Source organism: Leuciscus leuciscus, assembly GCF_965113295.1.
Source record: "Leuciscus leuciscus genome assembly, chromosome: 24".
Taxonomy (NCBI): domain Eukaryota; kingdom Metazoa; phylum Chordata; class Actinopteri; order Cypriniformes; family Leuciscidae; genus Leuciscus; species Leuciscus leuciscus.
Window position 1 is genome coordinate 18251230 of NC_138723.1, and position 12646 is coordinate 18263875.

The 12646-nt window shown below is 37.6% G+C and overlaps 1 protein-coding gene across 5 annotated transcripts in view; it reads right to left on the reverse strand.

Annotated features, from left to right (window-relative positions):
* auts2a (activator of transcription and developmental regulator AUTS2 a) overlaps positions 1-12646 on the reverse strand; it is a 346002-nt gene that overhangs the window by 329474 nt on the left and 3882 nt on the right. The window lies entirely within an intron of this gene.

The window sequence follows — 12646 nt, forward strand, 5'->3', positions numbered from 1 at the left end:
GCATTTCCTGATAATACTTTCCCTCACGGACTAGAATAGATTAATAATGGTTGACTACAAAAGTGTATATCTACACAATGTGCAAATGAACTACGAGAGCCCTGTCTGTGAATACATGCCCTTGTATTGTCCTCCTGTGTCTGCAGACATTGGCTGGACTTGCTCTTGACCCCAAACACTTCCGCTGACCAGCAAGCTGTTCCACACACACCTAATCAGTCACTTCAGGAAAAACAAAAGAGACTTGGAATGGAATTACACATTCTTCTCATGTGCTAACAGCGACAACCTAAACAATTATTTGGCATGTGTTCGAGTTAACTTATTTACAGGCTAAAGTTTAGTTACAATGAAGGTGGCTTTTCAAGTGGTGGAGAGATTTTGAGTCCTTGGCCACAAATTCTGCTTATAATTCAGATTAAAATGTGTTTACACTGAGCAAAAAGAACAATCTGCATCCTATTCCTCATTTTTAAGGTTATGAATTTGAACAAGCCCTAATTATAAGTATTAAACTTAAGCATGTAACTCTTCCCATACTATTTCATGCATCATATAAGTACAGAAAAACCAACAGACTGCAAAAGTAAATCTAACATCTGGGCTCCGAAAATAAATACAATCTGGGGCAGTACATCTAAATCTGCAATGTAATTAAAATGATGAAATTGAAATGAGAAATTCTGGGATATCTATAACCATAATTTATTGGAGGCAGGTGAACTGATGGAAAAAGTCCATCTCTTTTTTTGTTTCTTCAGGCTTTTATGAATTTAGACACTCTGAGACACAGAAATGATTGTTTATGACACACACACACACATGGTTTAACATCGCTTTGAGTAACACAAACTCTGTGGTTTGAAGATCTTGATGAAGAGCTACAGGATATAAAATCAAGCCAAATGGCGTTCCTGCATATGGCGTGTAGTAAGGAGGAAAAAAATAGCTCTATCCAGTCAGGGCCAACAACAACATACAACTCAAAAGAAGGAAATTACAATATGGAAAGGGACATTCATTATACAAAACAGAGTGCCATTTGTGTCCCTCATATAAATAACTGTAAAAATTACTTTATAAATGAATAACCAATGCCAATTTTTAGTTTGTAGACATTTATCTAAACACATCAACAAAAGTTCAGTAATGTTATTTTGAATGTTTTTTTTAAGTTTTTTTTTTACCTTTTCCTCTTACAAGGTTGCCTTTTGTGTTTTTTGTCTTGTTCTCCAACTTTACTTTTATGTATTAACAAACATGCACATTTTTAATTTTGTCATTTATCCATTTTTATATTGTATATTTTTGTTGACGATGTATTATAAAAAATTCCAGGTTGTTACTAATGAGTACCGTTAAGCATGTGTTCTCCTTTTAAAGCAATAAACAAGTCCATAAATAAAAAAGTCATTATGACATCATCTATTGAAGAAGTAAACTCTTCGAGGAAAAGTCAAATGCTGTCTCCGAAATCGCATACTGTCTAGTAGGTACTACATTTGTTTTTGAAACTGACTTCAACACCATTAAAAAAAAGTATGTTTTATATAGTATGAATGTGTGTAATATGACTGAAATTCAGACGTACAACATTCACTATGTTGTCATTGTCATGTGACCTACGGAGTCAGTTGCGTCGCTTAATTTCCCGAAATCTCACCGAAGTAGAAGGCAATCCAGGTACTTTCGCCTTTTGTTTTATGGATACTATAAATTTGGATATACTACTCAGCTCACATACTGTTTGTCACCTATTATATAGTATGGAAGTAGGGATTTTCTAATGCAGCGAAAGTCTCGTTTTGTCAGTATAGGGAACAACATTAAAATGTCAATCTTGTTACCATGATTTTGTACAGTAAACAACTGATTATTAAAACTGAAAGTCTATAGAAATTTAGTATTAATTCTCTAAGAGACAAGGTCATGAGCACAAGGCTTTGTAATGTCAAATTAGACTACAACTGTCAACCCTATTACCTTTCTGATGATTAAAGTCAACAATTAGTAATATTCAGTACTTTCTATTTCTATTCAAATCCCCTTATCAAACTGTCTCATGGGTACCTGTTTTCGTAGAATGAACCACTATAAGGACATTTCAGAGAAAAGGAGAGAAAGAAAGAGAGCGAGCTCCCCTCCACTTGCCCTGTCTCGACCTGTCTTGCATAAAGAAAGATCAAGTTGCTTTTGGGTGTGTGCGTGTGAATCAGAGGATGAAACGTGTGAGAGGAAGGGTATGAGAAGAGGAACAGGGCTCTGTCACAACCATACACGACGCGACGCCGTGACACGCGATAGAATGTATATTTTCCATGTTAATCAGAGTTTTTGTCCTAACCAGCCGTGACGGCGACACGCGATGATTCTATTTTAGAAACGGTTTCTATTTTTCTGCGACGTCGCACTGCAACAACAAACACAAAGTGTGGCAATGATAATCTCAGGGACTGTTTATGTGCTTTATTTAATGTTAAAAGTGTGCAAATGTGACTTTGAATATCATTTAGTGCTCCCAGCTTTGTAGCTGTAAAAGCAACAATGGATAATTCAATAACAATGGAAACAAGAACGTTCAAACTGTGAACAAACAAGTGTATTATTTGACAAAGATTGTTTTAGTAACTCAGTAGCCTATGTATTTGAATAATGTTTAAATGGTGTAATATTAGTGAATTTGATTCTGATCCATTTTCTTGCGATTACTCTCTGGTGCTGTGCACTTGCCGTGAGAGCCCGTCCACAAGCTGTTCTGATTGGCTGAGGGTTTTGATTGATTTTTACGCATCTCTAAGTCGCGTCGCGTCTAGTGTGGACAGACAAATTATTATAAGATCGCTGGAATCTTATCGCATCGCATCTGGTCAGGACACGGTGTAACACAAACCTGCTTTGGAACTGCAATGACATCACTTGCTGCCAGATGTTGGCAGGCAGAGAGAGCCAGAAGTTCTAACTTCATCCAGGTCTCTGTGAGCCTTCAAGCCCTCACAGCCCTGCTGTTGACTAGCTTTCACAAACACTTTACTTTCACTCTATTCCTCCACACAAGAGAACAGAGATAATGAATGAGTGGTGTCCCACCAGATACTAAGTCTCAGACATGCCAGATGTATTATTATAAACCTACTTAGACAAGCCAGTTATAATTGAATAAAAAATATAATTTGCCTAAGCATTAGCTGTTAGAGTTTGAGCAGCATATGATCTACTCTTTGCAGACAAGCGTTTGCAGCTAGAAGCATATGGGATAGACTTCGGGCACTTAACACCGCTATTTGATACATTATTTACGCCTACACCAAAACGCTGAGCGCATGCATTCTGAGCGTGTCTCCGCAAAGGCAACCATAACTAGTAATATTGCTCATTTTGGAGGGGGGAATTGGTAACCTTAAAGGAATAGTTTGGGGTTTACAAGTTCAAGTTTTGGACACATTTACCATTGTTCTGCAAATATTCGTGGGCAAAATCCAGTCATTTCGATAGGAGTCTGTGCAATCGGGAGTTTTTGTGACGATGAAAAATATTCCCTACGTTGAATTGGTCACGTAAATATATAAAAGGCAAAAATCTTAGCCAATTAGTTAACAATGTGTGCGTTAACGATTTTAAAATGGAAAAAAACCCGCTTACTCGCCTTATATCCAATTTTAAAACTCCGTCACCATGACAACACAACCCTTAAACTCTAAAATGACTGTAAAAAATGATTTAAAGAGCTTTAAAGCTCAAATAACATGTTTTAACATAAGAATTAATTTAAGTGATTTAATTTGTAGCTCCATATTTCTTAAGTGCCTCTCCTTAACCTTGATTTCTGTTTTTGTTTTAAAGTAAATAAACGTGGTAATCTTATGTCACCAATGCAGTCAAATGAGCTTAACTTGTATTAAACTTCCTTTAAGGATTAGACTTCAGTATACAGAAACCCTGTGTCGGAAACATGGAAAAAGAAAAAATGTTGGGTCAACTCCTACATTGTGGTGGTGGTGAGTTTTCTTTTCAGAAGCACAAGTTGTTAACAGACACCAGAGCCGCCAGTGAGGCCAATACACACATTTTAATTTCAAAACTGTTAACATCTTAAACGTTTTTGTCGTTTTTAATTAAAAGCTACGAAGGCATCAGTGCATATCAGTGAACAGATGTTGGGAGAGTTTGGAGGGAATGCTGAGTGTTGACTCTTTCTCTCTCTCTGTCTCTCTCTCTCTCACACACACACACACACACACACACGCACACAGTGCACTATCCCCTCTGCACACCCTCACAGGGTCATTAATGATATTCTTGCCACACCATTTAAACATGAGAGCAAACATTTACTGTGGTTAACAGCCCTTTTGCAACACCCCAGCTATTACCACAGCTGCTGCTATAAAGTGTGAGAGTGTCATGGCACCTGGAAATAACCATAAAACAATGATTTACATATGTTTGTCTGTACAAATCGATATGCATGCGGCGGACGTCACACCTGGATTTGTCAATGGCAAAATTACATGTGCAGCTGTTGCACCGATACTTGTGCCAGCGCTGGATTAAAGCTCTTACAACAATTAACCTTAGTCACACCTGTACTTGTCACACCATTTAACAAATTACCTGTCACAACCATGCACATCTTTGTATTTCATTTTTCCTTTAACAGGTACACAGAGTTATTTTCTTTTCAAAATGCCTCTAAAGATCAATTAAATGTCAGGTCATGGCTAATATCGTCAGAGATTGGATGATTGCTTTTAATGGAGCCAAAATGAGAGAAAAAGCGTTCGAACAACACAGCTAATTAATGAGCCATTTCAAACTATTTTAATCATGCAATAAGCAGACAACTCCTGCTGGGCGCCCAAAGATTATTCAGTATTGATGTCAGCTTGATATTTAGTTTAACTGGAGACATATGTGCATTCGTTTTAGACAATACTGAGTTCTGGGTCTACAAACAACGCTCATTTATTTAAAAATTTGAGATTTTTTCACATCAATGCCACATGGTGATGACTTTGAATTTGATTCAGAAATTTAAATGTATGCTACGTCCGAATTTGCATACTATTTATTGTAAATAGCATTAGAGATTAGATGTAGCCAGCTCTATATCATATTACGTTAAAAGTAACAAATCAACAGTGCCTAGATAACATACTTCTTCTGAATTTTTTAAGTTTGCATCCGTTTATGCTATTTGGGATGATTGTCTTTTCACAAACTTCCACAGCACTTTTTAAATGTAAAAGTTAACAATCAATAATTCAATTCAAAGACAATAATTACTCATTAAGGTTAGGAATTGGGCTGATTGCTAATGCTTATAATGCAGTACACAAAGCAGTGTACCACCAAGACACAATTTTACAACGTGATTTGATATTTGATAGTGCCATTTATCATCATACTATTTTAAGTTATTATAGTAATCATAAACACATAGGTATAAAGTGCCAACAGTTAAACAGTTTACAGCACTTTGTTATTCGACCACTGATTTATCTATAGTATGGCAGCTAACGAATCGAAAGTCTTGCACATTCACAGAAAATAGCTTTCTTCTGCATTGCAAAGAAAGGTGGATATACTAATGCATAAAGAAAATATATATAACATTGAATTTGACAATCACCAGCACTGTATAATCAGGACTCAGCCTTACAGTAATTCCACATTTAGCTGATCCTCAATTGCTCTCAGCATGTTTTGTATCTTTAATAAAAGATTTTTTGCACAATAGCTTCACTTGCAATCCCATATCATGCATTAATAACCCTAAGACAGCAAAAGTATTGCTATACATGTGACTTGTGATCCAAAAGAGACGCTGCCTAAGTAGGAGTCTAAAGGAATGTAAAAGCGTAACTACAGAATGATCCATTGGCTGCTTTTAGCATGCCTTGAAGTGACAGGACTGTATATTTGATGTGTCAGTCATGGCTCCTGCAGCACTGTATTAATGCATATCACACATCATATTCTGACAGTTTCAAATGAGGTCTAAATGAATATCGGCTGTCACTGCCATTAGTAGATATAAGCACTGTTAGGGAGGAAATTAATTGAAGGTTTAAAGACACTGACAGATATCACGTATAGAAATATTCAGAACCTGCCTTGAAAATCACCAGCAATTTTTGACAAATTAGTGTTTTATGCATTTTACAACCAGTTTTCTTTCTTTGTTCTGACATCATTATTGACAGACTTTGTGTGTTTTAAACTAGACACACATGCAACATCAATAGATTCAGCGCAACAATATTCTTCTCAATGAAGAGTGTAATCAATTTCTCTATGTTTCTCTCTCTTCATCTTTCGATTTGTCTGTTTCAAACAGCAAAGAGACATCTACAGCTCAGAAAATCTATAGCCCGTCTCGCAATTCTGCCAAGAAGACATTTCTGTCATAGTGCTTTTGACACGATTACATCAACACAGACAAAATAAACTTTTAGCATTTGCTCATCTATACCAGGCAATTTACATGCACATTGTCAACGAGAAGCTGAAGTGTGTCATTTTTGGCATGTTAACAAACTTTCTGCTATCCTTTCGGCTTAATTTGTAGAGACAGCTATAAGTAAGACATAGGTTTATTTCCCTTACAACTTACACACTTCAGCTTTAAAGATGGAATATTATACTTTTCCAGGTTCAAGTTAAGCTCAATCAACGGAAGAAAAAAAATAGATTACAGTAAGACACTTAAAATGAAATGGGCAACTTTTTACTATGTTAATATACTTAGCTTCCTAGGGCTGTTGCGGTGAAGGATTTTCCCTTGCGGTAATTTTGAGTGGCTCAATAGCGCAATATGCGGTATTATCACCATTTATTTGTTTATCTTTATTTATCTATATTTATTTGTTGCTATATAAATAAGTGTTACAATATGGTCAGCATGCAAAAAACGAGTACATTTTCAGTAACCAATGTAACCGAAACTAAACAGCATCTCTGCGCACTGAAAGGCTGTCACTCAGCGTGATGTCACATTGTTACGGCAACGGACTGTCGCGAGTCGTTAAACAGTTCAACGAACGAACATGTTAAAAAAACGTTGATTCATTAAAAGATATTAATGAAACAGGGTGTTAATTAATTTTAACTTTGAGGCTCCACTTTTCAAGGCTCAGCTGACCTGCAATGCGTCGCATGGGTAATGCTGAAGCTGATGCTCACTTAATAGAGACCAAAGGCATTGATTCAATGCGTGACTCGCTGATTTTTTTTTCCCACGCGGCTTCCTCGCGCTTAATACCCTTAAACGTTAAAAGGATGACATGACAAATATTTTGCTTTCCTTGGACACGGCAACCTTTTCACGAATATATATGACTTGACCTCAAAGACAGACGCAGGTAATCGCACGCGCTCAGTCGATCTCTCTCGTTCACTGTCTGTTTAGGCTTAAGTGCAAATCCACGAAGCCTCTGTACAAATCACCATGATAAAAACAGTCTTGTTATCATTATTAACTTATTTAACATTCAATACACATGCATGAAGTTCAAAACAAGAAGGGTATAGCCTTATGAAAAAAGAAAATACGCGAATCTCACGGTTGCTGCGGTTACTTGCATTGCTCTGCGGTTGGCTTGTCAGAAGCGCAGTACTACAATATTGCGGTTATCGCGACATCCCTAAGTACAGCCACGAGATGTACACAAAATGCATGTTAATATTAACATGTATAATCCAGCAACAGGCGTGCGCGTTCACAAGAGAGATGAGTTCCAGCGGAAGGGTGACCTCTGACCTGACATCTGACGTAGGTGTAGTGTAAGCTTAGGTGAAAACTGACGAATGCGGAAGCACAGAGGATAGAGCAAAACTAAACACCGGTCATGAATTAGAAGTCTTAAACTAAAAGTTTTAAAGAAAAATGCAGGAGGAATTCGATATGAGAGAAGAGGGGTCGGGTCAGAGGTCACTTTTCCGCAGGACCTCTTCTGAACGCACGTACAGCTGTTGCCGGAAGCTAGTGATTGTAGTTTATAAAGTTTTAAATATGGATATTTTTGGGATTGTGTTGTGCTGAAAGAAGAAAGTCATATACACCAAGGATGACTTGAGGGTGTGAAGATTATGGGATAATTTTAATTTTGGGGTGAACTATTCCTTTAATGCCTTTTATCCAAAACAATTTACATTATGAAGACGATTTACACTTACTACAAAACATTTACCTGACCGTAACCTTTCATGAATGCATAACACTGAGAGTTCACTCTCATTTCAAATGAATTACAAGTTGTCAGGATGCTTTTTGTCTTGCTGTGGCATTAGGCGAAAGACGAAAGATGTGCCCCTCTGGGCCTCATGCCAACCCCTCCTCCGGCCATGACCTAATTTCCACTTTCAACCATCCACTGCCTGGCACGATGGGTCCCCGCTCTGTCTTTTCCCTGTCTCTTTCTGAAATGCTCATTAAAAAAAAAAAATTTAAACAGCATTTAAGTTATTGCAGGCTGTGTAAATATTTGTAAATGATAAAAGCTCGGTCTGAAATAATTAACATGCCACTCATCAATTTAGCTAAAGAAGCGAACACAATGGAGTTGAAAACAAAAAAAAGAAACATTAGGCTAGATGTGTTCGCATTAAGATCAGAAAAGCTATTTTGATCGCCAGCTGAAAGATTAAAACCATTGTGTAGAACAAATGCTTTGTTTTGCGTCAGACACGTGCTAGAACATTAGTATTATTTACATTGACTTAACCATTTTCTTACGAGTGGATCAATGGAGTGGGGAACGCAGGCAGGGTGACTGCTGTTCTCAATCAAATGAGCTTGGAGCTTTACAACACAATGATCACATAAAGTGGTTTAAGGGCACCAGTGGTGCAGGCATTAAGTAATATTGAATTGGGGATGCAGAGGCGGGCAAGGGGGAGGAGGTTGAAACGATTACGTGGCAACTTTGTGCTAAGGGACCAAGGGGGAGGAGGTTTGTTGAGGCGGCCCGAGCCTGATGATTTAGTAATTTCTCAAAGTGGTGTAAAACACTGCCTCTCAGGCCTGTCGTTCCAGCACTAAGCAGCATTAATAAACACCCGGTCGCTGATGGCTCACTCCTATGCGAGTCTGTCCACTGGAGTGGAACGAGTTGGATTTCAATGTGTCATTTGGGAATACCTGTACGAATTCTTCAAGCCCCTCCTGGCAAATTGAGGACAAATTCCTGCTCAAATTGAAACCATCAAGGGATTGTTGTAAAAGAAGGACAAGAAATAGAAATAGTGAGGTAGAGGAAGAGAGAGAGACCGTTTAAATGAGATGGGATAAAGAGAGAATAGGTGTATTGGGTAAAAGTAAGATGGCTCAGACATATTGTAAAAGTGGATTCATATGGACAAAAAATTGCTGCTACATTTTTGGGCCAAAATCACAACAGCAAGCAATCAGAGCAAAACCAATATTAACATCCCACTACTGCTTTAATTTCATATGATGATAATTCAATAAATTTGCCGCTGTGGAATTGCAGTTTGCGCTGATGCATTGAGCTCTGGTTCTCATATACGGAAAATGTGAGTCTAGGTTGTGTCATTTCCATATCCAGTATCCTCTTATCATTTATAATCCTTTTTCTATAATCACTATTAATAACAATGGCAAAAAAAACACAATAATTACACCAGAATAGGCCAACATACATTCGATTTGGCTAGCTGCACTGGCTCATTAAGTCCCATGATCATCTGAGATGCATGAATGAGAATGGAGCTGATCGTTGACATGCAGGATCTAGACTAAGGTCTCCTGCTCGGTGAACTTCTAAATGAAGCAAAATGAGAGAGCATCCAGGGGGCGGCTATAAGTCACAGATCCCAGAACAGTGAAGAGCGGTGAATGAGATGTCACCCCTGGAGAACTGCGCCTGCGGTTCATAGCGCTAGCGTGACAGTGTAAGCTGCTGACGGGCTCCTTTCACAGATTACTGTAGTGAACATCCAACACAATGCAACAGCATCTGTAGGGGATGTGAGGGTAAAGCGTGCAAAGCTTTGTCGTGTCAGACTGTTGGGCTTTTAACAGCAAGAGCGACGCTGAAAGTCAGAATGACACTCAACAGATGTCCTGTCAAGACTGACAAATAAAACAATGGCGAGGGCCAATGCTGCCTTCAAGTGCTCCTGGTAAGCACCTACGATATGACACATCAAAAGTCAGAAACAAAATACGGAAGTAACAAAGAATGACAGAAAAAAAAACACTGTAACCATAAGTGAATTACACCGGCATTACTTATTCCCAATCTATGTTTTATTAAATGAGTAGCATTTAAAAAATCATGAAACTTGCAAACTGCGAAGGGTGAGTAATTAGCTTTATATTACTTAACTATAATATGACTAGAGATGCACCGATTGATCGGCTGGTGACCGGAATTGGCCGATTTTCACGTGATCGGCCGTGACCGGCGACCGGCCGGTCAGTCTGACAAACACCGATTTTATGCCGGTCAAATGCTCACGCTCAATTAAAGGGAAAGCACACTTTTGATGGACAAAATAGCCTAAATAGGGTTTCACAAAAAAGTGCCCAAAATGCACAGAATGTGCGTGTTTTAACAAGAACTGGAGTAGGCAATGTCAGAAAAGAAAACGAAGAACAATATTTATAGAAAATGTACCCATTTAAACTTGTTTTATTATTCAGTTTGTACAAGTGATTGCAATAGGCCTGTGTGTGTGCTTTGAGAAATATCTTTATACTGCAAGGCTATATTTTTTTATTTTTTTATTTATATATTATTTTATCGCCATTCCCTGTTTTCATACAGACGTTTAGTTTGCTAAATACATGTATAAAAAAATTATTGGATATTGAATGTGAAAAGGAAATGGTTCTTCCATAACACTACACTTTAGATGTGTGTGAATCACCCACACCTGGAGTAATTTATATAGTTCTATTTGATAGCATTTATCTGTTCAAAAAAATATGTACTATGCAAATTGTAAAATGTCCTATTACAGAAAAGATATAAAATAAATATTTGTGTGTGCTGTAAAGTGGTCAGAAAAAATGAAATCGGAATCGGCTAAAATCGGTATCGGCAGGTCAAACTTAAAGGAGAAGTTCACTTTTGAAAAAACTTTTGCTGATAATTTACTCACCCCCATGTCATCCAAGATGTCCATGTCTTTCTTTCTTCAGTCGAAAAGAAATTAAGGTTTTTGATGAAAACATTCCAGGATTTTTCCACATATTATGGATTCCATTGGGACCCAAACGGTTCAAGGTCCAAATGACAGTTTCATTGCCGCTTCAAAGGGCTTTAAACGATACCAGACGATGAATAAGGGTCTTATCTAGCGAAACGATCGGTCATTTCAAAAATAAAATAAAAAGTTGACGTTTTATAAGCACAAATGTTCGCCTTGCTCTGTTCTGTGATGCGCGTTCGTGACGTCACGTAATACGCAATTACGTTGAAAAGGTCAAGTTTGATGTGTTTACAAATGTGCGGAAGGAGGACCATATAAACATTTTCAAATGTATTTGTGTCAGTTTATCGTTTAAAATGCCCATTTCGTGTGCGCATCCTGAGTGTTTTAATATTAAAAAGCCAAAAAGAACATTTTCTTCAATTTTTCAAGCGTGACCTTTTCAACGTAATTGCGTATTACGTGACGTCACGAACGCGCATCACAGAACAGAGCAAGCCGAACATTTGTGCTTATAAAACGTCAACTTTTTATTTTATTTTTGAAATGACCGATCGTTTCGCTAGATAAGACCCTTATTCATCGTCTGGTATCGTTTAAAGCCCTTTGAAGCGGCAATGAAACTGTCATTTGGACCTTGAACCGTTTGGGTCGGAACGCAAAAATCGGAAATCGGAATCGGCCCAGAAAATTGTAATCGGTGCATCTCTAAATAGGACTAAATTCATCATATTTAATAAATAATAACATAAATAAATTATTAAATAATGAAAATATTATTGAAAGACAGCCTGGTCATTTTAATTTACCATTTACTGCTTTCCACCAAGAAGCTCTTACAAATGGAAAAAGCTATTTGTTAGCAGGACCCCAATCAAAAACTTGACCCCTTGCTTTCCATTCCAGCGTCTTAAGTCTGGAACACACTACATGACTTTTGCTCAGATTTTTGCCCCAATCTGCAGTCTAGAATCTAGATGAGTCGACAATAGTTGCCGCAAGTCTGCGCCAGTCTGCAGATTTTAGGCAGTCGGAGATGACAGGTTTCCCTAACCCTTAACCCTAACCCTAACCCCAGTCTGCAAATTTTAGGCAGTCGGAGATGACAGATTTCATAGAAAGGAAGTTTGAAAGTTGAAATACTTTGAAAGTCTGGTAGTATACAGTATGATCCTCAGTCGTTCAGTGTACATAATGCCCAGTTTTTCTCTGTAACCATTTACAAAGTCAGAAAGTGTATGATGGCTAGTGTTTTAAAATATGTTCAGATGTTAAAAGTTATGTAGTGTATTTCAGCCTTTACTTTTAAACAACAAAACTCAGGTATAATTGTAAAATTCAGAGTTTCCCACTGGTAAAACTGATTTCACTTGGTTATTTCCGTGCATGTAACATATTTCCAACTTCACTTGATGGCTGTATAAAGCCTTAAACTCAGTTTTACCGGCAATCAGAACAATAATAAACA